The sequence below is a fragment of the Symphalangus syndactylus genome, chromosome X, assembly GCF_028878055.3.
Source record: "Symphalangus syndactylus isolate Jambi chromosome X, NHGRI_mSymSyn1-v2.1_pri, whole genome shotgun sequence".
In the NCBI taxonomy this organism is placed as follows: domain Eukaryota; kingdom Metazoa; phylum Chordata; class Mammalia; order Primates; family Hylobatidae; genus Symphalangus; species Symphalangus syndactylus.
The window spans coordinates 113,442,087-113,466,721 of record NC_072447.2 but is presented as its reverse complement, the minus strand read 5'-3'; the positions used below and the strand labels follow the sequence as shown (position 1 = coordinate 113,466,721).

The following is a 24,635-nucleotide window of genomic DNA, read 5'->3' as shown; positions in this document are numbered from 1 at the left end:
TAAGAGAGAACAGGTTTGTTTTCAAAACTGTCCTCTGTGTTGGCCTTAGTTTTGGCTTTGATGAAAAAGCAAACTACCCTCTTATATTTTATTGCTATTCATATTGGTTGCAGATGCTTCAAGGAGGATTGAATTACTGCCTAGTTTAAAGGTGATATATCTTAAATAATCATAGAAATAACTGCAAAAGGATATCTTAAAGGTACATTACATTGCAGATGCAACAGAAGCTAAATGCATTAGGGATACATGGGCAATATCTACTAGTAGGAAATATCAACACTGTTAGGATTACAGCCATTTTCTTGGCTGACCTTTGTATGGGGATACGTAACTCTCCTTCCTTAAATAGTATTTCATTGAGATGGGAAAAAAGACTCCTGCTCTGCTTGGGCTTTTTTAGTGCTCTGGCTCTTCTCTTTAAATCTGTTCTTAGAGTTCTTGTTTTGGCACTGTGCAAAAGTGCCTTATACTGAGGCATTTTAAGTACTTAAAGAATGAAACCTCCATTGGCTGTGTTCCACAGTGGAACTAACCTATTCCAAACTTTACGCTTGCTGGAGTATTATAACCAGACAGCAGTGTTGTTTGTAACAGCTGGCTAGTCTGTAGATGAAATTGATCAAGATGTTTTAGTTTCTCAGTTGGTGCTTTTCGACTTTGCATTTTTCTTCCTCTATTCTTTCAGAACCTCACTTTCATCCTTTGGCTTTGCATACTTTTCCTTGCCCCAATATTTGAAGGAAGTTTTAAATAATATTCATTTTCAAAGCAAGCCAGGTGATACTTAAGTAGTAACAGGTATAACTGGTTAATTCCAGAGGATAACTATTATTTTTAACTTTTAAAAAGCATATAATTGTCAGGCTGGGCAATTATAGGGTTGAGGATTGCCTCATGTGTGACCTTCCTTTCCTATTCTACCTACATGTCTAGTTCTCTGTGTTAGTCTGCTGTCCACTTAAAATATCAGTTGAACAGTAAGCTCCACAAAGGCAGGGCATAGTATATACTTACTGAGTATTTCTTGAACAAATGCATGCACATGTACCTGTAACTACCCAGGGTTTGGGAAACTAGGTTTTAAAAAATATTTTGAAGGAAAAGGGTTGTTACTGGCTATACTTAACTTTTAATTATCTCCCTCCTTAAATCAACATGTTATTCTTCAGCAATGATGTTTACAAAACCAAATAAAATGAGAATTAACCATTTGTTTCCCACTTCAGTGAGTCCGTACCCAGTGGGGTGATGTCACCGTCATGTTTAGGAGAGGCTAGATGATATAATTGCCTTTATAACTTTCTGTTGCAATTTAAAAGAGCATAGTGACTTATTACCAGAAAAGCTTTATACCATCATATTCTTGTTTATATGTAGGGACCACTTAACCAAGTGGATACTTTTGTTTAGATTTTTAAAAGTTTTAGTTTCATGCCTTCTAGATTTTTAAAATATCATCTTATTATATGATTTATTGTTTTGATCTCTTTATCTCTCTCTATATATATTTTATTTTATTTTTTTGAGATGCAGTCGGAGTGCAGTGGCATGATCTCATCTCACTGCAACCTCCGCCTCCCGGGTTCAAGCGATCCTCCTGCCTCAGCCTCCCAAGTATCTGGGATTACAGGTGTGCACCACCATGTCTGGCTAATTTTTGTATTTTTTGTAGAGACAGGGTTTCACCTTGTTGACCAGGCTGGTCTCGAACTCCTGACCTCAGGTGATCCTCCCACCTCAGCCTCCCAAAATGCTGGGATTACAAGCATGAGCCACTGTGCCTGGCCTGTTTTATAATTTTAAATTACAGAAAATTTGTTTAAGATAGTTCAGAGGTCCTGTGTAATGTGCACCCAGCTTCCCCTAATGTTAACATTTTATATAACACTAGTGTGATACTATTAACTAAACTAAGGAATTTATTTGGATTTCCCTTGTTTTTCTACCAAAATCTTTTTCTTTGGTTTCAGAATTCAAAATTATTATACATGTTTATTTTAGAAAACGTATGTATATAAAAACATAAAACAAAATACAGTAATCTTCCTACCCAGAGACAACTACTGATATTTTTAGTGTATATCCCGCATTCCTGGTCTCAAACTCCTGAGCTCAAGGGATCCCCGCTACCTCAGCCTCCCAAAGTGCTAGGATTAGAGGCATGAGCCACTGCACCTGACCCACATTTTGCTTTTTTTATACTTAATATAGCATTTACTTTTTTTGTGAACCTCTTGCCATGTTTGCTGTTTTTAATACATGTAAGTTACATAGTCATAGGTTGCTTAATGACAGGGACATGTTCTGAGAAATGGGTCGTTAGGCAATTTCATCATTGTGAACATTGTAGAGTGTACTTACAGAAACCTAGATGGTATAGCCAACTATGCACCAAGACTGTATGGTACGGCCTATTGCTCTTAGGCTACAAACCTGTACAGCATGTGACTGTGTTGAATACTGTAGGCAGTTGTAACACAGTGCTCAGTATTAATGTATCTAAATATATCTAAACATAGAAAAGGTACTGTAAAAAAAAAACGGTATAAAAGATTATAAAATGGTTCAGCTGTATAGGGTGCTTACCATAAATGGAGCTTGCAGGACTGGAAGTTGCTATGGGTGAGTCAGTGAATGAGTGGTGACTGACTGTGAATGCCTAAGACATTACTGTACACCACTGTCCACTTTATAAATACTGTACACTTACGCTACACTAAATCTATAAAAATATTTTTATTTCTTCAGCAATAAATTAACTTTAGCTTACTATAACCTTTTTAGTTTATAACCTTTTAAAATTTTTTGACTTTTTGATTCTTTTATAACATTTAGCTTAAAACACAAACACACTGTACAGCTGTACAAAAATATTTTTTTCTTTGTCCTTATTCTATAAGCTTTTATATATATATATATATATATATATATATATATATATTTTTTTTTTTTTTTTTTTTTTTTTTTTTTTTGAGGCGGAGTCTCGCTCTGCCGCCCAGGCTGGAGTGCAGTGGCGCAATCTCGGCTCACTGCAAGCTCCGCCTCCCGGGTTCACGCCATTCTCCTGCCTCAGCCTCCCGAGTAGCTGGGACTACAGGCACCCGCCACTACGCCTGGCTAATTTTTTTGTGTGTTTTTAGTAGAGACGGGGTTTCACCATGTTAGCCAGGATGGTCTCGATCTCCTGACCTCGTGATCCGCCCGCCTCGGCCTCTCAAAGTGCTGGGATTACAGGCGTGAGCCACCGCGCCCGGCCGCTTTTTTATATTTTTAAAATTGATTTTTTTCTCTTTAAACTTCTGTGTTAAAACTAAGACACAGTCTCAAAACAAAAACAAAAACAAAAAACTAAGCCACAATCACAAACATTAGCCGAGGCCTACACAGGGTCAGGATCATCAGTATCGTTGTCTTTCACCTCCACATCTTGTCCCACTGGAAGGTCTTTAAGGGCAGTAACATGCATGCAGCTATCATCTCCTGTAAGAGTGTCTTCTTCTGGAATACCTCCTAAAGGACCTGCCTGAGGCGCTTCTTGAGAAGGTGTCATTCTTTTTAGAAATATTGATATGTCCATGGTGGTTTGCTAGTATTCATGAATAATGTGCCCTGCTGTGACTTCACTAGTCTACAGGAATTTTTCAGCTCCGTTATATTCTTATGGGACGACTGTATATGCAGTCCGTCATTGACTGAAATGTTATGTGGTTCATGACTGTAGTTTATTCCCTATTTTTAGATATTTTGTTGTTTCCATCTCTTTGCTCAGTTAATTCTTCATGATTTTAAGTAAAAGGCCAACTGTGTGTGTCTTCTCAATCTTTTCCCCCCTAACAAATGAGAAATATGACACTCTCATCATGACAGTGGCCCAATAAGCCAGTGATTCTAAATGTATGTATATTATGTTGAACCACTTCACTTGAAATTGCCTTTTTTTTGTCTATAGCAAATTTTTTACTATTGGCAATTTTATGTGGTTCAACCTAATAGCTTGAAAAAGCCTTCTAGGTTATTCTGACCACCCTGCACCCCTGTCCCATCTCTTACTTCCCTGAGAATCTGCATTTAGAATAGTGAGCTGTTTCTGAAGCCTTTGGACTAAGCAACAATGTTGACAAACTCACCTTCCAGGAGTCGCTGATAAACACAACATCCTGAAGACATATCCTTGTGTTGATGACATATGCAGAGAACTTTAACTATAGTGACTTGCATCTGTGTGTCAATACAATAGAGATAGACTTCTGAGTTTTCACCTAAGCTCTGCAAGAGAGCCTGATGGTCCTCTATCCTGGTTCCATATCTGTAGTGACTAGCTAAGGACAGTGGTGCCACCCAGTGGCACGTTATAGACAAGCTGCTGATGTTGCTCTAGCATTCTTCACCGTATCAAATTCTTTCCCATCCCTTTCCTTTCCCCTTCCCTTCTTCCCTTCTTCCCTCCCTCCCTTCCTTCCTTCCTTCCTCTCTCCCTTTCTTCCCTTCCCTTCTCCCTTCTCTCCTCCTTCCCTCCCTCCCTTCTTCCTTTCTTTTTGTTTTCTTTCTTTTCTCAGGGTCTCACTCTGTCTCCCAGGCTGGAGTGCAGTGGCGCAATCTCGGCTCACTGCACCCTCCACCTCCCAGGCTCAAGCGATCCTCCCACCTCAGCCTCTGGAGTAGCTGAGACTACAGTCGTGTGCCACTACGGCCTGCAAATTTTTGTACAGATGAGGTTTCCCCATGTTGCCCAGGCTGGTCTGAAACCCCTGGGCTCAAATGATCCGCCCACCTCAACCTCTTGAGTAGCTGGGACTACAGGCACATGCCATGGCACCTGGCTTTCTTTTTCTTTCTTGTATGCTCTTCCACATTCATGGTCTCATTTTCTTTTTATTTTCCCCACCTATGCCACTGGCACTTATGAGCTTCATTTCGGCCAGCTGATAATATTCAGGGACACTAGCCATATAATTTTGCTGTGATACCCTTATTTTAATAAAGCTTTGGAATATAGGATGTGAAATAGTAAGTGTAAACACACTGAACACACTGTCACTTACTCTGCTTATGAAGTCATGGTTCTTACCCAGAATTGGCATCAAGTTTGTACTTGGTCAGAATATGGCACTTCTTGGCCAGGCATGGTGGCTCACCTCTGTAATCCCAGCACTTTGGGAGGCTGAGGTGGGAGGGTCGCTTGAGCCCAGAAGTTTTGAGACCAGCCTGGGCAAGATGGTGAGACCCTGTCTCTACAAAATTTTTAAAAATGAACCAGGCATGATGGCGAGTGCCTGTAGTCCCATCTACTCAGGAGGCTGAGGTGGGAAGCTTGCTTGATCCCAGGAATTTGAGGCTGCAGTGAGCTGCGATTGTGCCACTGCACTACAGCTTGGGCGACAGAGCAGGACCCCATCTCTTAAAAAATGCCACTTCTCCTGTTCAATGATGAGACTCCTAATATATGAGAGGAGGCCCTCCTATGTATTTCAAATGTGGAGAGGCATATACTTCTACTCAGATTGAAAGATTTATCTTGGAAATACTGTTTTGGTTTCCTTTCTACATAATATGACTTATTTCATTCCAACTTAATTCCAAAAATATTTATCCAGCACCTACTGTGAACCAGTACTGTGCTAGGCCCCAGGTATTACAGTGGTACTGTGCTAGGCCCCAGGTATTACAGTGGTACTGTGCTAGGCCCCAGGTATTACAGTGGTTATCAACACAGACATGACCTCTGCGTCTAAGGAGCTTACAGCCTAGCAGGGGAACAGAAACTTAGACAAATTTAAGTGCTGTCCTGTAGGGTACTTTGAGGTCAAATAGTAGAGGCACCTCACATAACATAGGAGGTCAAGGAAGGCTTTCTACACATTTCATTTAAATGAAAACCTAAAGGGAAGCAAGAAAAGGCAGAAGAGAATGTTACTGGCAAAGGGAAAAGCAAGTGCTAGAAGCAGAGATGAGAGATTAAGCTTGATGCTTTTGAGAAATTAAAAGAAGTTCAAGTTCGTAATGGCTACAGCTGTAAGATCAACTCTTTTAAGCCTCATGACAGTACCTGTAAATAATAATATTATCCCCTCCATTTTTATGGTTGTGGCAAATGAGGAAAAGATGTTAAATATTTTGCCCTAGGTCATCCATCTCTAGTAAGTGGCACAGCCAGGAATTGAACCCAGGTCATTTTGGCTGTAGCATATTGGCTCCTAACTACCATACTGGATTGCCTCTCAGCTGGGGCATAGTCTTCCTTAGTAAATGGAAAGGTCTGTGTCTGGTACTACCTACCATAAAAAGAGCTGGAGCTTATAGGATCTGGATTAGTTTAGAAATACAGGTTTGCTTTAGTCTTTTATTCTTGATTGGGAATGAAATGCTTCATTTGATATGCAACTCTGAGGCTGTTGACACATATTTTCCAGAAAATCAGAGATGGGAAATTATAACTGGTTACATATTTTATTACAAAAATAAAATTAGTGTGAAATATGTATTTCCTGCAAGGCCGGGGTTTTTGTTTGATTGTTAAAGTTAACTTGGCAATATCCTTTTCTCTGATTTTTAAAGTTAGGCTGAGTGCAGTGGCTCATGCCTGTAATCCCAACCCTTTGGGCAACCAAGGCCGGAGGATCACTTGAGCCCAGAAGTTTAATACCAGCCTGGTTAAGATAGTGAGATGCTTACTCTACAAAAATAAAAAAATAAGTTAGCTGGATGCAGTGGTGAGTTCCTAAGTCCTAGTTATAGGAGGCTAAGGCAGGAGGATCCCCTGAGCCTAGAAGTTCAAGGCAGCAGTGAGCTATGATTGCGCCACTGTACTCCAGCCTGGGTGACAAAGCAAGACCCCATCTCTAAACAAAAAAAATTAAAAATTAAAAAATAAAATTAGTTAAAGGGTGAACGTAACTTATTAAATAGGACTATAATTTTTTAAAGTCACAAATTAAATACCTATACACGGAGATATTTTCTTACAATGCATCTGATTTATCCTATATGTGTTTAAGATACAAGTGTGTTTTTTGTGAGATGAGAAATTGACTTCAGTTTGAAGTCATCAGTTAAGGTGTTAATCTAGATTCTAAAAATTGGATTATAAATGTTGCACATAAACTAAGATTGTAGTAATTTGATATCATTGAAACACTTGGAATAAAGAGTCTTGTGTGTTTGTGTGATTAATGGTGTGCAGCTGGTGCTTTCATTTACTTGCCCATTGTATATGACTGTGGATTCAAACAGGAGTTTTTACTTGGAAGTGTTTTTCCAGGAGTGAAGGTTGGCTTCTGCTAATATACCCATACATTCTTGCCTTGTTCTCTGGGGGACGAAAGTTAGGATACAACTAGGGTCATCATTAGGATATTTTTGCAAAAGAAAGAGGGGTTTGATAATTATACTGGGACAACCACAGGACAGTCCTCAGAAAGCTGGGAAATGTGTTCACCTTCATTTTATTTTATTTTTTGAGACAGAGTTTCACTCTTGTTGCCCAGGCTGGAGTGCAATGGCGTGATCTTGGCTCACTGCAACCTCCGCCTCCCGGGTTCAAGCGATTCTCCTGCCTCAGCCTTCTGAGTAGAGGGGATTACAGGCATGCACCACCAGGCCCGGCTAATTTTGTGTTTTTAGTAGAGAGGTTTTCTCCGTGTTGGTCAGGTTGGTCTTGAACTACCGACCTCAGATGATCCGCCTGCTGCAGCCTCCCAAAGTGCTGGGATTACAGGTGTGAGCCACCGCACCCGGCCTCGCCTTCATTTTAACCAGTTTATCTGGGGATCAAGTTTGTGACTCTAGCTTCAGAAGTACTGGTTCAACCCAGTTTAGCGAACCATCAATGACAGAGAGATTTCCCTTTACTTTGGAGTAAAAATGTTAATTTTTGAGAAAATATTCTATTGTATTATTATACTGGAATTGTCTGCGTAGCAGCTGTATTCTTTTTATACTTTTTAGCATTGTGAACTCCATGCTGCCAGACCCTGTTGGGGTTATTGCAGGACATATTTGTAGATGTGTGGGCCTTACAGGAAGTGAAATTACTTAATGATACTTTACCACTGCTCGAAACATTTTGAAATAAAAACTTTGAGAGAAAGAAATGATTCAGCCTTTTCTGCCTCCTACTTTTTGAAGTCAGCTAGTACACATTTGTAATGTGATAGCACAGTTGTTTGGAATGTCTGAAGCTAGACAGGTAAGATGATATCCTCTGAAGTTTGAGTATTTGGTCCCAGAACCAGGTTGTAAAGAAGAAAGTACTGATGGAAAGCTCACTTCTGAAATCCCCTCCTTTCACAGGCCCTCTGATCACCCATGTGGAAAGTAGCCCTCTGGGTCTACTAATCACAGACATCAAAGGAATGATATTCATTTGGTTCCTTTTGCTTGAGTTACCTTCTCCTGGGGCAGGCTTCGTTTCCTGTAGGGGACTGATTCTGGTCAGTTGAGTTGAAAAACATTTTCATTATGGGGCAGAAGGTTGCAAGTATGGCATGGTACCTATTCTATCTCATGCAGATGTAATCTGGCATTTGAGTTCCCATTTGTTTGAATAGGATAAGTAAGCAGAACTCTTAGCTTTAAAGAAATTATTTCTACTTTCATTTGTGCAGAACCCCTCATGATTGTCTGGCTTTTTGATATTGTCTGTTCACTTGCTGTTACAGGTTGAGTATCTCTTATCCAAAATGCCTGGGGCCAGAAGTGTTTGGATTTTGGAATTTTTCAGGTTTTGGAATATTTGCATTATATACTGACTGGTTGAGCATCCCTAATCCAAAAATCTGAAATATTCCAGTGAGAATGTCCTTTGTGTGTCATGTTGGTGCTCACAACGTTTCAGATTTTGGAGCATTTCAGATTTTGGATTTTCAGATTAGGGAGACTCAGCTTGTACTAGTCAATTTTTGTTAGTCACGTTTTGACATAGGAAACACCAGAAGGTTGCTTAGCTTCAGAAAACAGTTAACCATGGTAGTTATAGTAAGGAAGAAAACCCTCATTTTATTTAGCTTATAGGTTATATTACATGAGCAAAAGAAGAGTTTATTTTGCTTTGAGCCTAATTTAAAAACAGAAGATCTAACCTGCTTTCCTTAGTACAAATAAAGCCAACTTTTAGCTCCTTTTACAGTGTTACTTTGCCACTTGAGTAGGGCTAAACACCTTTTGGACCATATTCATTATTACTATCAATACATAGACACACATTAGAATTAATTGAAAGGCTGGTGCTATATTTTCTACTTTATTATTAAATGATAAAAGTAACATTCACTGTAGAAGTTTTAGAAAATGTAGGGAAATTGTAAGGATAAAACTAAAAATAACCTCTAGGTGGGTGCAGTGGCTCATGCCTATAATCCCAGCACTTTGGGAGGCTGAGGCAGATGGATCGCTTGAGCCCAGGAGTTGGAGACCAGCCTGGGCAATATGACGAAAACCTGTCTCTACCAAAAATACAAAAAATTAGCCTGGTGTGGTGGTGCATGCATGTAGTCCCAGCTACTCAAGAGGCTGAGGTGGAAGGATGGCTTGAGCCCAAGAGGTCGAGGCTGCAGTGAGCCAAGATTGCACCACTGCATTCCTGCCTGGGTAACAGAGCAAGACCTTGTCTCAATTAAAAAAAAAAAAATCGCCTGTAATTCTACAACCTAGAGATTAACATTTTGGTTTATAGCCTACATAAATTTGAGGAAGTTGATCTTGAGTATGAAGTTTCATCTTAAACCAATTTCACTTCATATATCTTAAACATTTTCTCATACTCTTAAATACTCTGGCAATGCTGCATTTGATGGCCGCATAGTATTTGATCACATGGATACATTATTTTACCAATCTCCTATTGGGCATTTGAAGTTGTTCTTATTTTCTTTTTCTGTTATCTGTACCACCATGATGACTGTCCTCTATTTTTTTTGTCTGAATCTCTAATGATTTCCTTTAAGATAGGGGTCCCCAACTCCCAGACCATGGACCACTACTGGTCCATGGCCTGTTAGGAGCTGCACTGCACAGCAGGAGGTGAGCGACAAGTGAGCATTTCTGCCTGAGCTCCACCTCTGGTCTCTGGTGCCCAAAAGTTTGAGAACTGCAGCTTTAGGACATTCCCAGAAATAGAAAGTGAAATTACAAGTGCAGGAAGTATAACTGAAGGCCTGCTGTCACATATTGCCAAGTTGTTTTCTATTTAGCATGTACTAATTTCTACTTCTGTCAACAGTATATAAAGTGCCTTTTTGTATACTTTTGGCAGCACTGAATAATTTCTTTATTCTTAATTGGCACTAGTTTTTATGGACCCCCAGTGCATTGCTATCTGTTTTAGTAAATAAAAGTTATTCATGGCAGGAATGAAAGTAAGGATGCAATATTATAAGTAGTAGTACTGCAAGGAACTGGTAACTCCAGCTGGTACTTTGAGAATTGTCTAAACAGACCATATTTTAACTCTAAGGGTCTATGTTTCTAAAAATATATTTTTCCTTTCTGAAATACCTTATCAGTCTCTAATGTAGAGGAAAGTGCTATTTTTTTCTCCTAAAGTTATAATTCCAAATGTACTTTCTGCTCATTACGTTAGGCATTTCTCTGTGTGTAAGACTTATGTTTTTGCCACTTTAGAAAACAAAAACAAAACATACCTTCTGGCAAAAATTGTACAAATTTTGTGGGAAGTCTTGATTGTTACACAGAAGTACTTTCTGGTTAAGAACACTTAAGGTAACAAACACTTTCTTCAAGTATTGTTCAGGTCTCTAGTATTTTAATGAATGCCTTTTAAATTCAGATTCATCCATGTATCAACACACTTTTTAACTAAACTTGGAAGGGAGAGTTGTGGTAAGGTCAGTGTTTGCTGTTATGTAATCTATTTGTCCAAAATATTTAAAAATCAGTAACGTAAGATTCTTGATTCAGAGTCAAGAATTATCAGTGTGACAGCAATTTTCACATATTGAAAGTTTTTTCCCCAGTAGTTGTTTCATAATAATCAAGCTGTGTCTTAGGTGTGGCCCTCAAAAAGTATGATCTGTTGATTTTTATGACTTTGAAAAATTCTAACTTAAATGCAATTGATATATTGAGAGTTCATAAAGAGAATGTGCTTTCCCTGTTGATACTACTGCTAATTTAATTCTAGGTAACTGAAAGAAAAGGAATGGTGTACTTTCTTGTTGTTTTTTCACATTCTCACATTCATCTTTTATCTAGTCTCAAGATGATCTTAAGAGTAAAGCTGTAATTACAACTGATTAGAAAGAATTTCCTAACTTTAGTATAGAGGGAAGCACATAGGGTGCTTTCTTAATGTTCTAGAAAGCAGACCCTATTTTAGCTTCTTAGTCATGGAGTGGGGGGAACTGTTTCTTTCTTTTTAAAATTATTTTATAGTTATCATTATATTCAATTTTTAAAATTCTTACAACCTCTGTGAGGAAGGTAAAGAGTAGATGAATAAATTTTAATGTCAACCTAGAACTTCACTCCATAATTTATTTGTGTTATAGTAAGTTATTTTAAGCTAGTATATACCCCTATTCAAAAGTCAAGACTTAAACATTGTTGCTAAAAAGTAAATGGGGCCTGGCGCCGTGGCTTACGCCTGTAATCCTAGCGCTTTGGGAGGCTGAGGCGGGTGGATCACCTGAGGTCGGGAGTTCGAGACCAGCCTGACCAACATGGAGAAACCCCATCTCTACTAAAAATACAAAATTAGCCAGGCGTGGTGGTGCATTCCTGTAATCCTAGCTACTCGGGAGGCTGAGGGAGGAGAATCGCTTGAGCCCGGGAGGTGGAGGTTGTGGTGAGCCAAGATCATGCCATTGCACTCCAACCTGGGCAACAAGAGCAAAACTCCACCTCTCAAAGGAATTTTCTGGCATTTAAAAAAGCTTTCATTGGATCAGATATTGAAAATCCCTCTAGTGTTTTAATAGCTTCTATTTGTCACTAAATATGAGGGATGGGTGGGTTTGTGGTTAAAAAAATAAATAGCAACAATTTCCCAAAAGGTACATATTTAAACTGAATTTCAAAGCTGAGATTAAAAGTATGGTTCAGAAACTGGAGATTTCAATTAAGCCTCAGGTAAAGGAAGCAAATAGGCAGAATAACCACACAGACAAAATGTCAAACCAGGCAATGTTTGTCTTTGAGCATCTTCCATTTTTTATTTTAGTAGGCATCTCAGTGGCTCCCTGTGTCTTTTACCCTGCTCTCTGTCACTGGTAGCAGAACAAGCTAAACTTCCTTAAGCAAAACTGTCCTAAGAAATGTACACTGCAGAGACTTCCTAAAGACGGATGGATTCATTTGGAAACCTTTGTGTGCACACTCTAATTTGTATTCATTTTTCCCTAGAGAATGATTACACCTATATAATTAAAAAGTTGCCTTTGAAAACTATTGGCACCAAAAATGGACAATAATTAACGACCCATCCCTCATTTTTTCAAACCATTTTATTGTAGTATGATTGACATACAAAAAGCTGTAAAGATGGAATGTATACAACTCAATGAGTTCGGAGAGAATCATCACCACAATCTATGCCATAAACCCATCCATCACCTCCAAAAGTTTCCTCCTGCCCTCTTATGTATTGTTATTTGTGTGTGTGTGTGATGAAAACACTTAATGTAAGATATACCCTATTAGCATATTTTAAAACACACAATGCAGTATTGTTAACTATAGGCACCATGCTGTACAGTAGATCTCTGGGAGTTTTTCATCTTTCATAACTGAAACTTTGTATCATTTGACTAATACCATCCTGTTTCTCCCTCTACCCAGCCCCTGGTCACCACCATTCTGCTCTCTGCTACTAGGAGTTTGACTATTTTAGTTTCCTCCTATAAATGATGTAATGTAGTATTTGTCCTACTGATTGGGATTACAGGTGCTCGCCACCATGCCCAGCTAATTTTTGTATTTTTAGTAGAGACAAGGTTTCACCATGTTGGTTGGGCTGGTCTCGAACTCCTGACCTCATGATCCACCTGCCTCAGCCTCCCAAAGTGCTGGGATTATAGGCATGAGCCACCGTGCCCAGCCCTGAATATTTTAAAAAACTTTTTAAAAAAGTTATCTAACTTTTCCATGAAGCAACATACCTAGTTCATTCTGTACATTGCACAGGCTAGATTTTGGGTAGTTATACTTATGTTATAACATTTATTTAATATGTTTTAATATTTACGAATCAAGTGACTCAATCTTATGACCACTTAGTCGTCCTGTGCTACACATTCACATGTATTCTTTTTTTTATTTTTATTTTTTTATGAGACAGAGTCTCACTGTGTCACCCAGACTGGAGTGCAGTGATGCAATCGTGGCTCACTGCAACCTCCGTCTCCCAGGTTCAAGCAATTCTCATGTCTCAGCCTTCTGAGTAGCTGGGGTTACAGGTGCGCACCATGGTGCCCGGCTAATTTATTTTTGTTATTTCTAGTGGAGAGGGGGTTTTTCACCATGTTGGCCAGGCAGGTCTTGAACTCCTGATCTCAGGTGATCTGCCCGCTTTGGCCTCCCAGAGTGCTTGGATTACAGGTGTGAGCCACCGTGCCCGACCACATTCACATACATATATATACATATATATATATATACACATATACATATATATATACACACATATATACGTATACATATATATATACACACATATATATACACATATACATATATATATACATATATATATACATATACATATATATATATATATTTTTTTTGAGACGGAGTCTCAGTCGCCTAGGCTGGAGTGCAATGGTGTGATCTCAGCTCACTGCAACCTCTGCCTCCCGGGTTCAAGTAGTTCTCCTGCCTCAGCTTCCTGAGTAGCTAGGATTACAGGCATCCACCACCATGCCTGGCTAATTTTTGTATTTTTAGTAGTGACAGGGTTTCACCATGTTGGTCAGGCTGGTCTCGAACTCCTGACCTTGTGATCTGCCCCCCTCAGCCTCCCATAGTGCTGGGATTACAGGTGTGAGCCACTGTGCCTCGCTCACATATATTCTTAAGGGGAAAAGAAAATATTCTCCCACAGCTTAGCATGTGAGTGATACCTTCCAGTAGTTTGACTGGCTTACAACAGTTTTTTAGTACTGTTTTTAATGAGACATTTTCTTGTTCCTTTATGATTTTTAAAATAAATTTTAAGTATACAATTTTTATTTTTGAAAATTTTGGAAGACACTAAATCAGCAGGAAAAAAACAAAATATATGCAAATATTAAAACAATTCACCTCTAATCCTACCACCCAGCAATAACTGTTAGTATTTGAAGTACATTTTGCTAATTTTTCTATGAATATGTAACACTCAAATATATGTACATATTTAGAATGCAGTCATACATACTGTTTTTGACCTGCATTATTTCTTGATAACAACATTTCTAAACACTGAAATGTATTTTAGTATGGCAGTTTTAATCTACTATTTACCAATATGTGATTTATGTATACTTATCTAAAATAAGACCTATCAAGTACCATTGCTTAGGGAATTGTTTTGAAAAGGACTTGGCCAGAATTTGCTTTTAGATTTGAACATTAAATGCTAAAAACTTTCTTAATGTTTTTCTTTTTTTTCTTTTTGTTTTTGAGACCGAGTCTCACTCTTTCACCCAGGCTGGAGTGCAGTGGCGTGATCTTGACTCCTGGGTTCAAGCGATTCTCTTGCCGCAGCCTCCCCAGTAGCTGGGTTAATAGGCATGCACCACCACACCCAGCTAATTTTTGTATTTTTAGTAGAGATGGGGTTTCGCCATGTTGGCCACACTGGTCTCAAACTCCTGAACTCAGGTCATCTGCTCACCTCAGCCTCCCAAAGTACTGGGATAACAGGCATGAGCCACCGCACCCGGTCAAAAGCTTTCTTAATATTTTTCCACTGTTTTCTGAAACATTCTATTTTAAACTTATTAAGATCGATTTTTGAGACATTAAGTACAGGACGATGATTTTTCGTGCTTGAAACATTTCCAACAGATGCTATCACAAGTTTAGTATGGACTTTACTTGTGGAAGAATGTTTTCAAAATATTGCTTAACAGACCAACTTATTTGCAGAGAGGGCTAGAGCCAAACACATTAATGATTTGTTTTAAAGTCTGTCCCCAAATATGAGGGTAGTCTGAAATTGAATGACACTGCCTTGTATTTGTATCAGTTTTTACTTTTTTTATATCACTTTTTGCTCTCCTACTAGCTGCATGGACTTTGTTTTGCTCACTGGCATTTGGTGAGTTGGGCTTTCTCAGTGCTGCCTTCTTTTCTAATTGTAAGATGATAAACCCTTGATGCTGTATTACCTCTTTTGTCTTTTTTTTAATGCCACCAGGTTACTGTTAGTTCGAAACAAACAATATTATATGCTTCAGTCTGTTAAAAATTTGCTAGGCTAAGACTTTCTAACTTTCTTATATTACAAAAACCTTGCATATATCTGAAGTGAAAGAGTCTAAAGTTTGTTTTACAATTTTAGCTAAATCATCCCAATTCCTGATCATCTGTAAATGCAGCCCACATGGTGGTAATCTGCTTAGTTTTTTATATTAAATTCTTTCTTCAATTTGTTTTAATATAATGACTTTAACAGGGAGATGCTATTTTGTAGGAGGAGACTAGGAGAGAGGAGAGTGCAGGGTCAGTTTTTCTGTTGTATAGAACTAAATTAGGATAGGTTACAAAATGTGATTTGGTTTCCTTTTCTTTCCTGGGTAGCTGCTACTTTCATTTTTTTTGTGATGAAAGAAATGGCTTTTAAGGTGATAGGCATTGAGAAAAATTACTTCCTTCGCATTAGAGAACCTCTGAGAGTTGCTTCTCCTGCTCAGCCAGTTTGGGGCTACGAGAATGGAGACGAGTAGAAGGTTTAAACTGGGGCTCTCATCCAGCTTGGAGAATTCCCTGACACTCTCTAGTACCAAGGGTCACGAGTTGACTATCCTTTGCAAATATTTATTTATGGAGTTATTTTCCAAATTAAGCAAACTAGCGGATAGTTTTGTATTTTCCCCTGTCCCTCTCCCCTGCAACTTCCACCTTTAGATCTTTAGATGATTTTATAGAAGGATGGGTTTTTTTTTTTTGGTCATTTTTAAGTTATTGGAATTATCTATGGGGGAAATGTGTATGTTTTTATATAGAAGTATGAAGATTTTCTTCTCCATTCTCCTCGTGAGCTCTTTGGATCTTATTTTAATATCTATATGCAAGTTCCCTGCCCCCCCCCCTTCATGTTAATAGCAAATGTTAGCCTTCTGGAAGAAAAATAAGAACATATGAAATAACCTGACTTCTGTTTATAAGTAATCTTAACCATTTGTGTTAAGACATATACTGATACTGTCCCTGGTAACCCCTCAACGAAAGTAGATTGTGGATATTAACATAAAGTTGAAAGTAGTTCACTATTAGTAACCAGCCTTTGTTAGTAATAGGCTTGGGTATAAATCATTCTTTTCTTCATCTCTTTAATGGTAGCAAGGAGAAAATTAACTGTCTGAATTAACACCAGCTAGTTAGTGTGATGATTAGTTATGTGGATGTTCGTTTATATGACTTCCATGGGGGCATCTAGACTAAAAAAACAAAACAAAACAAAACAAAAAAACCAAAACTCGAAGGGTTATTCTCGTAACATAATCATATGCAAGTAGTAGTGAATACTGCTGGATGGAATAAAGCCTCAGTTCTTCAGAATATAGCATCATGCCCAGGGGGCCCCAGCTCTGTAGAAAGCACTATCAAATTACTGAAGGGCCTTATTTTACTATTCCAAGTATTCAGATGGTAACTAGTTTACTCCTGCATTGTCCAAAATAGGTCAAACCCTCAACCCTAAACTGACAAACATTTCTGGTGTATATATTTTTTTTCTTTTTCTTTCTTTTTTCTTTTCTTTTCTTTTCTTTCTTTCTTTTTTTTTTTTTTAGACAGGATCTCACTCTGGTTGCACAGGCTGGAGTGCAGTGGCGCAGTCTTGGCTCATTGCAGCCTTGACCTCCCAGACTCAGGGGATCCTCTCACTTCAGCCTCCTGAATAGTTGGGACTACAGGCATGCACCACCATGTTCGGCTAATGTTTTGTATTTTTAGTAGAGATGGGGTTTTGCCATTTTTCCCAGAGTGGTTTTGAACTCCTGGATTCAAGGTATCTGCCTGCCTTGGTCTCCCAGGGTGCTGGGATTACAGGCATGAGTCACCATTACCTGGTCCTTTTGGTGTATATCTTGAAAAATGTCACAAAAATGATGTGTTTACAAATTGAAAGAAGATGGAAATATATTTAGGTTTCTACTTAGACCAATGTCATATTTGTATTTGGGAAGAAACCTCGTGTTGTTTCAAGGAACTTAGTCGTTTTTGGTTTTGATGGGAGGATAGATGCCTACAGTCATCTGTGTGTGGGGATGGCTGTCTTGTGTGACTGACTAGTTTGCTGTGGTCAGACATTGTCTCTGTCTGAACATGGCTTTGGTCCTGACCATGGGGGATTCAGAGATACAAATAAAACCGTTAAGAACATGGCTCTTGCTTCTTGTCATTTTTCCATAGAGTTTCAACTACTGTCACTTTTAGAGTCTGGCTCAGTTACTTTCTGAGATCCCAATAGCACTAATTCTAGTCAGACACTCATCTCTAGTCATTTCTTGCTTTTCCTTTAGTACCTGGCATATCAGCTAAGGTGCACAGATAATGTGAACAAGCACTCGATATTTCTTTTAAAGGAAGGGGCACTTTTCTCATGTCACTGTACTCATAAATGCTGTCTCTTACTGCAGATTGAAATCACAGAAGATATTCGTGTTCTTCTTAAGAGAAAAAGAGGACATTTGTAAGTATTTGTCCTTTAGAAATTCTAAATGTGTAATTTTATTAGCTTTTTGAGAAAATTAAGTAACCATACTAATAGGCATCTTGACCCTTTTTATAGAGGAAAAACTCTACCAATATTTATGATTGTGTTTAAAAAGGCACTATTTTATAGAGCAAAATAGGAAAACATTTTACCCTGTGCAGCTTCTAAAATTTAAACCATTTGCCACTCATTTGTAAAAGAACAAGTGGTAATTAAAATTCAAACAACGTCTTTCTATTTGAGTCGTACCCAAAACTGGAGTCAGAGATTGGAGTTCCAGTTCTGACTACTGAGGCTTATAGAATATGTGTCTTTGGTAAACTACTTAGTCTCTCATTATCTCAGTTTCCTTATCTTTAAAATGGGTTTAACAGTAAGTACACAATCAGGGGTTCATTATTATTATTATTATTGTTGTTGTTGTTGAGACAGTCTTGCTCTGTCTTCCAGGCTTGAGTGTAGTGGTGCCATCTCAGCTCACTGCAACCTCCACCTCCGCCTCCCCCTCCCGAGTAGTTGGGGTTACCGGCACGTGCCACCATGCCCAGCTATTTTTTTGTATTTTCAGTAGAGACGGGGTTTCACCATGTTGCCCAGGCTGGTCTTGAACTCCTGGCCTCAAGTCATTCTCCTGCCTCGGCCTTCCAAAGTGCTGGATTACAGGCGTGAACCACCGCACCCGTCCTCAGTGGTTGATTATTATTGATGAAGTTAAATCCATAGCAGTTTATGCTTGCCCCGATACGTTGAAGCTTATTCTTTTTTTTTTTGCCCCAAGATGGAGTCTTGCTCTGTCACCCAGAATGGAGTGCAGTGGTGTGATCTTGGCTCACTGCAACCTCTGCCTCCTGGGTTTAAGCAATTCTCCTGCCTTAGCCTCCTGAATAGCTGGGATTATGGGTGCCCGCCACGGCCCCTGGCTAATTTTTGTATTTTTACTAGAGAAGGGGTTTCACCATGTTGGCCAGGCTGGTCTCAAACTCCTGACCTCGTGATTCACCCACGTTGGCCTCCCAAAGTGCTGGGATTACAGGCATGAGCCACCATACCAGCCTGAAGCTTATTCTTTGAGAGACAGCCACAATGTGTACTTGCGCCGCAGCTTATTGAAGAATAAGCTTCAAATGTATCGGGGCAAGTATACATTGAGGCTGTCTCTCAAACTGATCTGCGTATATTTCTGATCTTCATAAATTTTTAAGTATATATTTCATTGAAGCATCTATTCTAGACTACAATATGGAGTAAAAGAAATACAACAGAGCACCTAAAATTAAAATCATAGTGTTTGAGGCTTGGACTTTGAAATTTACCTAGTCCTATAGTCCCCAATTTTTGATTTTTAGACCAGTGCTGGTTAGTGAAAACGTTTTTACTGGTCCATGGTGAAGTGAGAAAAATAAGGACAGCAGATCATGAGTTTTTAAAAGCTAAACATTTTCAGTTTAAAGGATTGCTTCTTATAGAATATATCTTTCTAATTTAGGGGAATTAAACATGTTGTTTATCTCATGAAATTATGGTGATAGTAAATGGTAGGGCTTTAAAAAAATTCATGCCTGGCAAAACAACGATGACAACTTGGTAGCTCTGTGTCATTTTCCCCCACTATTCTTTCTTTTACATTTTTTACTGTTTTGTGATATCTTAAAATGTGAACCCAACTTTCTCATTTTACAGATGAGGAAACAGACATTGAGAGGTTAATTTGTTCCAGGTCTTACCGCTCAGCAGCTTGTGAACCAGGACTAAAACCCTATATCTGATACTGTCTCTCTAGAATTTCTGGTCTTCTGAAAATTGCTTTCATTTTAATAGGTTATAAATTTGAAACTGAAGATATAGTAGTTCTTATGTGCTAATAACTATTTTTGATTTCCAAGTATAAAGAAATTCAAAAGGCCATGTTTTTGTATAGCTAAGTGCTGAAGTCCACTGATTAGCCTGCACTAGAAGAATCTTAAACATGGCCAAAGATTTGTATCAGCAGATCAGAATTAGCTGTCACCGAATTCAGCTACTTAGGTGTTACACGCTACCCAGTGGCTGACAAAGAAGTTAAAATATCAGCAAAGTTATTACTTCCTTTTGGAAGTTGACAGACTATACTGCCACTGTGAAGAGTGGTAGTATTCAAACTTCTATAGTTAATTTAACTACAGAAAGTACTGTTTTCTCTCTCGCAGATACACACCTACACACACACGTACATATTTATAGCAATCAATCTGCAGCCCATCTAGATTTGGAAGGGAAAAAAACTACCAAGGTGAAGAGTAGGAGTTACCAGAAGCATTGGCATGAACATATCTGGCCAGTTGTGTTCAGGAGATTGCAGATAGTACTCTGTGACACTTTGGAGGCCCCCCATCAATTGCCTTTGTCTGAACTTTCCCAAAATATGTTTCAAAATGGAAATAATTAGCTCCCTTATCACCCTTGTCTCACTCACCTTACTGAAGCATAAGCCAGAAAAACAAATGAATGTGGAGGGAGAGAACAGAATGGAATGTATTCCCAATCCTAATGTGGAGATATTAACTCTAGGGGTACTTTTCCATGGCTTCTTATATTTGGCTTTGTGTGACTTCCTTCTTTAGGTAGGAATTCTTTAATTTCTGAAATGTCAGACATACTCAAAATGAAATGCTAATAAGGATAAAATGCATTTTTGAATTATCTGCTGTCTTTAGAATATGTGCCCTTCTCTTCTTTACTACGGCTAATATGTGAGCATTGACTATATGGCCATAAGATTTCAATATTCAACAGTTTTATCAGTCTTTGAGTTATTTAATTAGAATCACTTCTAAGATCTATTTAATACTGAAAAGCAGAATGAGTTTTTTTTTTTAATTACAATACAATTTTGTATTATGGTGGTCAGGCAGCTGAATTATAGTCATTTATTTGGCCATTTTATAAGAAATGGTTTAAGACTGCATTGTTGCATAATTTATTAACAGTCTGACATATTGAAAAGAACATTGGCAAACTAACCTATTAAACTGTTTCCTCCTCTGGCAGATGGGGAGGGCAGATCATGTGGCAAAAAAAGGCATAGTTGTAAAATTCTCCCTGTAACATGAATATATTCCTATGGGAACTATTACTGCTGCTTAAAGACTTTTTTGGAACCTACACTCATGGTTGAAAGCCCTAAGTTGTATTACTTTATTATAATAAATATGTAAGATGACAGGAGATAGAGTATAACCTATAGATATTTTGTATATTCTTCACTTGAACAAAACACATTTATTATAAAAGTTAACTTTAAAGTTAAATTCTATAACCCAATTACTTTTGGTTAACTTATGTTAAAATCATCTATATATCCCAACAGAGAAAAAGCACCCAGGAAATCGAAGACTTTGTAGATAAAATAAAAGTGCACTGTGGTACAATGGGCAGTTTAATTTAGCGGCAAGGTTTTGTGTACAGGGACCTGCAGCAGTTACTCTTTAGCATCAGTTGTGCAACATTGACATTGTCATTATGCTATCTGCTGCCCTTCTACAGCAATGAACCATTTGTATTGCTCTCTAAACACATATCACCCAGAACTTAGTTTTTCTCCCTTTTTCATTATGTTTATTAATAAAGTTTGATTATAGCATCATGCTTAGCCAGTAGGTGCCACTTCTAGCCTGATTTATCCTCAAGATTCCTTAAATGTAAGCTTTGGATTAAATTATTTACAACCAATTATTGGATTAAATTATATACAACCAATTCCCAGCTTTAGAAAGCTACGTTTTTAAAAATCAAGTGTATCTTGATCACTTAAAATGAGGAATAGATGTATAATTATACACAGTGTATGTGAAGTGTGTAGGCAGCAACATTGACTCCTAGAGCTCCTCATTTTAACATAGATAGGATACCGATTATAACATCCTATGACCTAGAAACAACATTATCTGATGCATGCTGGGGATCTTCTTAAGGCATGATGGGAGGGAACTCACTCTAGAGCATTAAAAGTATCTTCAACATGGCAGCTGAGGTGCTTTCTTTGCTGGGAAAAACTGCAAAGAAACTGGCAGAATGGCGACTTCAGGAGTTAATACCTCTCCAGGTGATGAAGTAAACAGGTTCAGTTTATCTTGTGAGAGACGCACCCAAAGATCAGTCATAATTGTGAAAAGCTTTCAGTCATACTATCCAGGCACAGGTGTAATGTGTTGGTATATGGCATCTATATAGTCATCTTAGGTTTTGTTTTGCTTTTCTTGGTTTTAAAATGTATTTATTATAATTACTGTATATTTGAGCTTAAGGTTTGATTGCACAAGTTATTTCATATTGAGTAGACTGCTTGTTATTTGCAATATAACAATTTGAATCAGATGAGACAAGTGCCGTAATGATACATATATTTTACCTGATTATTTCGTCTTGCAGACTGATGAAAGATCTTGTTAGCAACTCTTAATGCTTTTATTTTCTTAAGGTATTGGCATTCTCTAAGTTTTAATGTTAAAGTATAAAGTTAATTGTAATGTCTCTTGTAAAGTTTGATTTCATTTACAAAGTGAAACCATTCTGACTTAACCTAGTTGAGCTTTCTCTTGTATGTTTTACAATCATTTGGAAGTTTTTAATAGTGTATGAAAGAAAATAAGATTTTAAGGAAGCACTCCACCCCTTTACAAAAGTCTTTGTGATGCAACATCTATTTAGAAATAGGATCTTTTAAAGTACAGCAGGTATTCTTATCTGTTTAATCTCTTGGAACTTTTATAATTGTTTTCTGATTTAATGTTTACTAGTTACAACTAATCTTTTTCAGAAGGCAAATTGTCTCTTTATTTGGTGTTTAAATTACTCTTAAATAATGTGTAACTTGAAACGAGACTTCTAAAAAAGTAACACTTATATAGTTAATTGTTGATTTTCAAATTGATTTAAAAACTATTTTTGTAAGATCTTATGTCAAGGACAAAGTTAATTTGTCACTAGTGTATGTTTCAACTTGGCAGATGCATGGATCCTTGCTTGGTTTAGTTCATTTTCTAAAACTTTTGAAAAAATATTTTGGCATTAACCAACTGCAGTTCAGTAGTTTTTCTCTGTCATTCTCAAATTGGTGTTGTGTCACATGCTTCTGGGTAAGACGATTTCTTCTTTTAAATTCAGACTTTAATTAATATGTAGTGTTTGTTTACTTTGCGTACTAGAGCTTAATGTATCACTAATGCTTTCTGTATTTAACCTATCTCGGAGTGTTTGAAGTAACTGGAATGAAATACTTACTAAATCTCACCTCAGAACAAAAAAATAAAATAAAATTGAATCTAATTTTTCACTAAAACTTCTAGTACTTACTGGACATCTAGAGAGCCCCCCCCCCCCCAACAAAATGTCTTAGGATGTAGGACAGATCAGTGCTCAAAATTGTTGCCAGCATTTCTTCATACCCAAAGTTTGTCACTCTCACTTATTTAGGATTATAGCAGTATGACTAGGATCACAGACAATTGAGCTAAAAACATGGACTTTAAAATCAAATCGACCTGGGTTTGAATCTCTACTCAGCTGTGCTATCTTGGGCAACTTAATCTCTCTGAGTCTGTTATATCTTTAAAATGAAGGTACTACCTCAAAGGAGTTTTCTGAAAGATTAAATGAGATAATATATCTGAAGGACTTAGCACAGTACCTTGCCTGTAGTAAATGCTCAATACCTGGTTATTACTATGATTCCCATATGGAATGGTAAAGTTCAACAGGAGCAATTAACTATCCAATGACTGAAGATAATGCCCTGCCTTTTTCTGGCTGACATACAAATACATGATCTCAAGGAAGCACCACTCAAAGTTCATGTCCTCCTAATGGTGGGATAGCAGTATCACTCTTCATACATGGAAGGACAGCATACCTTTGTGAAAAGTACCAGTGAAAATGCACATAGTGCAAATTGTGTAACCTTCATGCTTTTATAATACCAATCTTTTCCAACTCTGTGCAACAGGCAGTTTTTCCAGTTTCATATTTTCTATTAAGCAACTAACAACATGTTCAAGTTTATTTTAATTACCAGGGATTTTAAGAGTATAGTATTTCCTAGGATGTTGACATGGACAAATGATTGTTTTTTAAGATGATTAAAGTTAGCTACCTTCACATTATTGTACTTGCATATATTTTTACCTTAGAGATTCAGAATAATTCCAGTACATTCTTAATTCAGTAAACAATTTGATTGAAGCCAACACACGAAGGCACTGTTCCAGTCACAGATTCAGCAGCAAATGAGACAAACTCTCTGCCTTGTGAAGCTTATATTCTGCTGGGAGCATAGATAGTAAACATGAAAAATAAAACATGGTATATTAGTGAAAAGTACTCAGGAAAAAAATAATGCAAGTAAGGGATAGAAAGTGTGGGGAGTACAATTTTAAAAGAAGGTGGCTGGAGAAATGCCTCATTGAGAAGGTGTTCTTTGAGTACAGAAAAAAAAAAAAGAGGCAAGAGAATAAGCTACGTAGGTGTCTTGGAAGAACATTCCAGGCAGAGAGAACATCAAGTACAAAGGCCATGGGCAGGAACAAATGGGATTGCAGAATAATGTTCCAGGGAAAGCGTACTAGGAGGTGAAGTCAGAACCTTGGGGTAGGAGAAAGATTCTATAGTCTTGTAGGTTATAGTAAGTACTTTAGCTTATATTCTGGGTGAGTCATATGGGAATTCTTTGAAAGATTTTGAGCAGAGGAATGGTATGATCTAACTTACATTTTGAGAATAGTAC

At 37.8% G+C, this 24,635-nt stretch overlaps 1 protein-coding gene across 6 annotated transcripts in view; it reads left to right on the top strand.

The window, feature by feature from the left end:
• The window catches only part of ACSL4 (acyl-CoA synthetase long chain family member 4), a 79,250-nt gene that overhangs the window by 14,962 nt on the left and 39,653 nt on the right, over positions 1-24,635 (top strand). For 3 of the 6 annotated variants that reach the window (XM_055267150.2, XM_055267151.2, XM_055267148.2), the window contains exon 2: positions 17,802-17,854. The exons of the other annotated variants lie outside the window; for them this stretch is intronic. The gene's annotated coding sequence lies outside the window, so the exon portion shown is untranslated. The remainder of the gene's footprint in view (positions 1-17,801; positions 17,855-24,635) is intronic. 6 annotated transcript variants of the gene reach the window in all.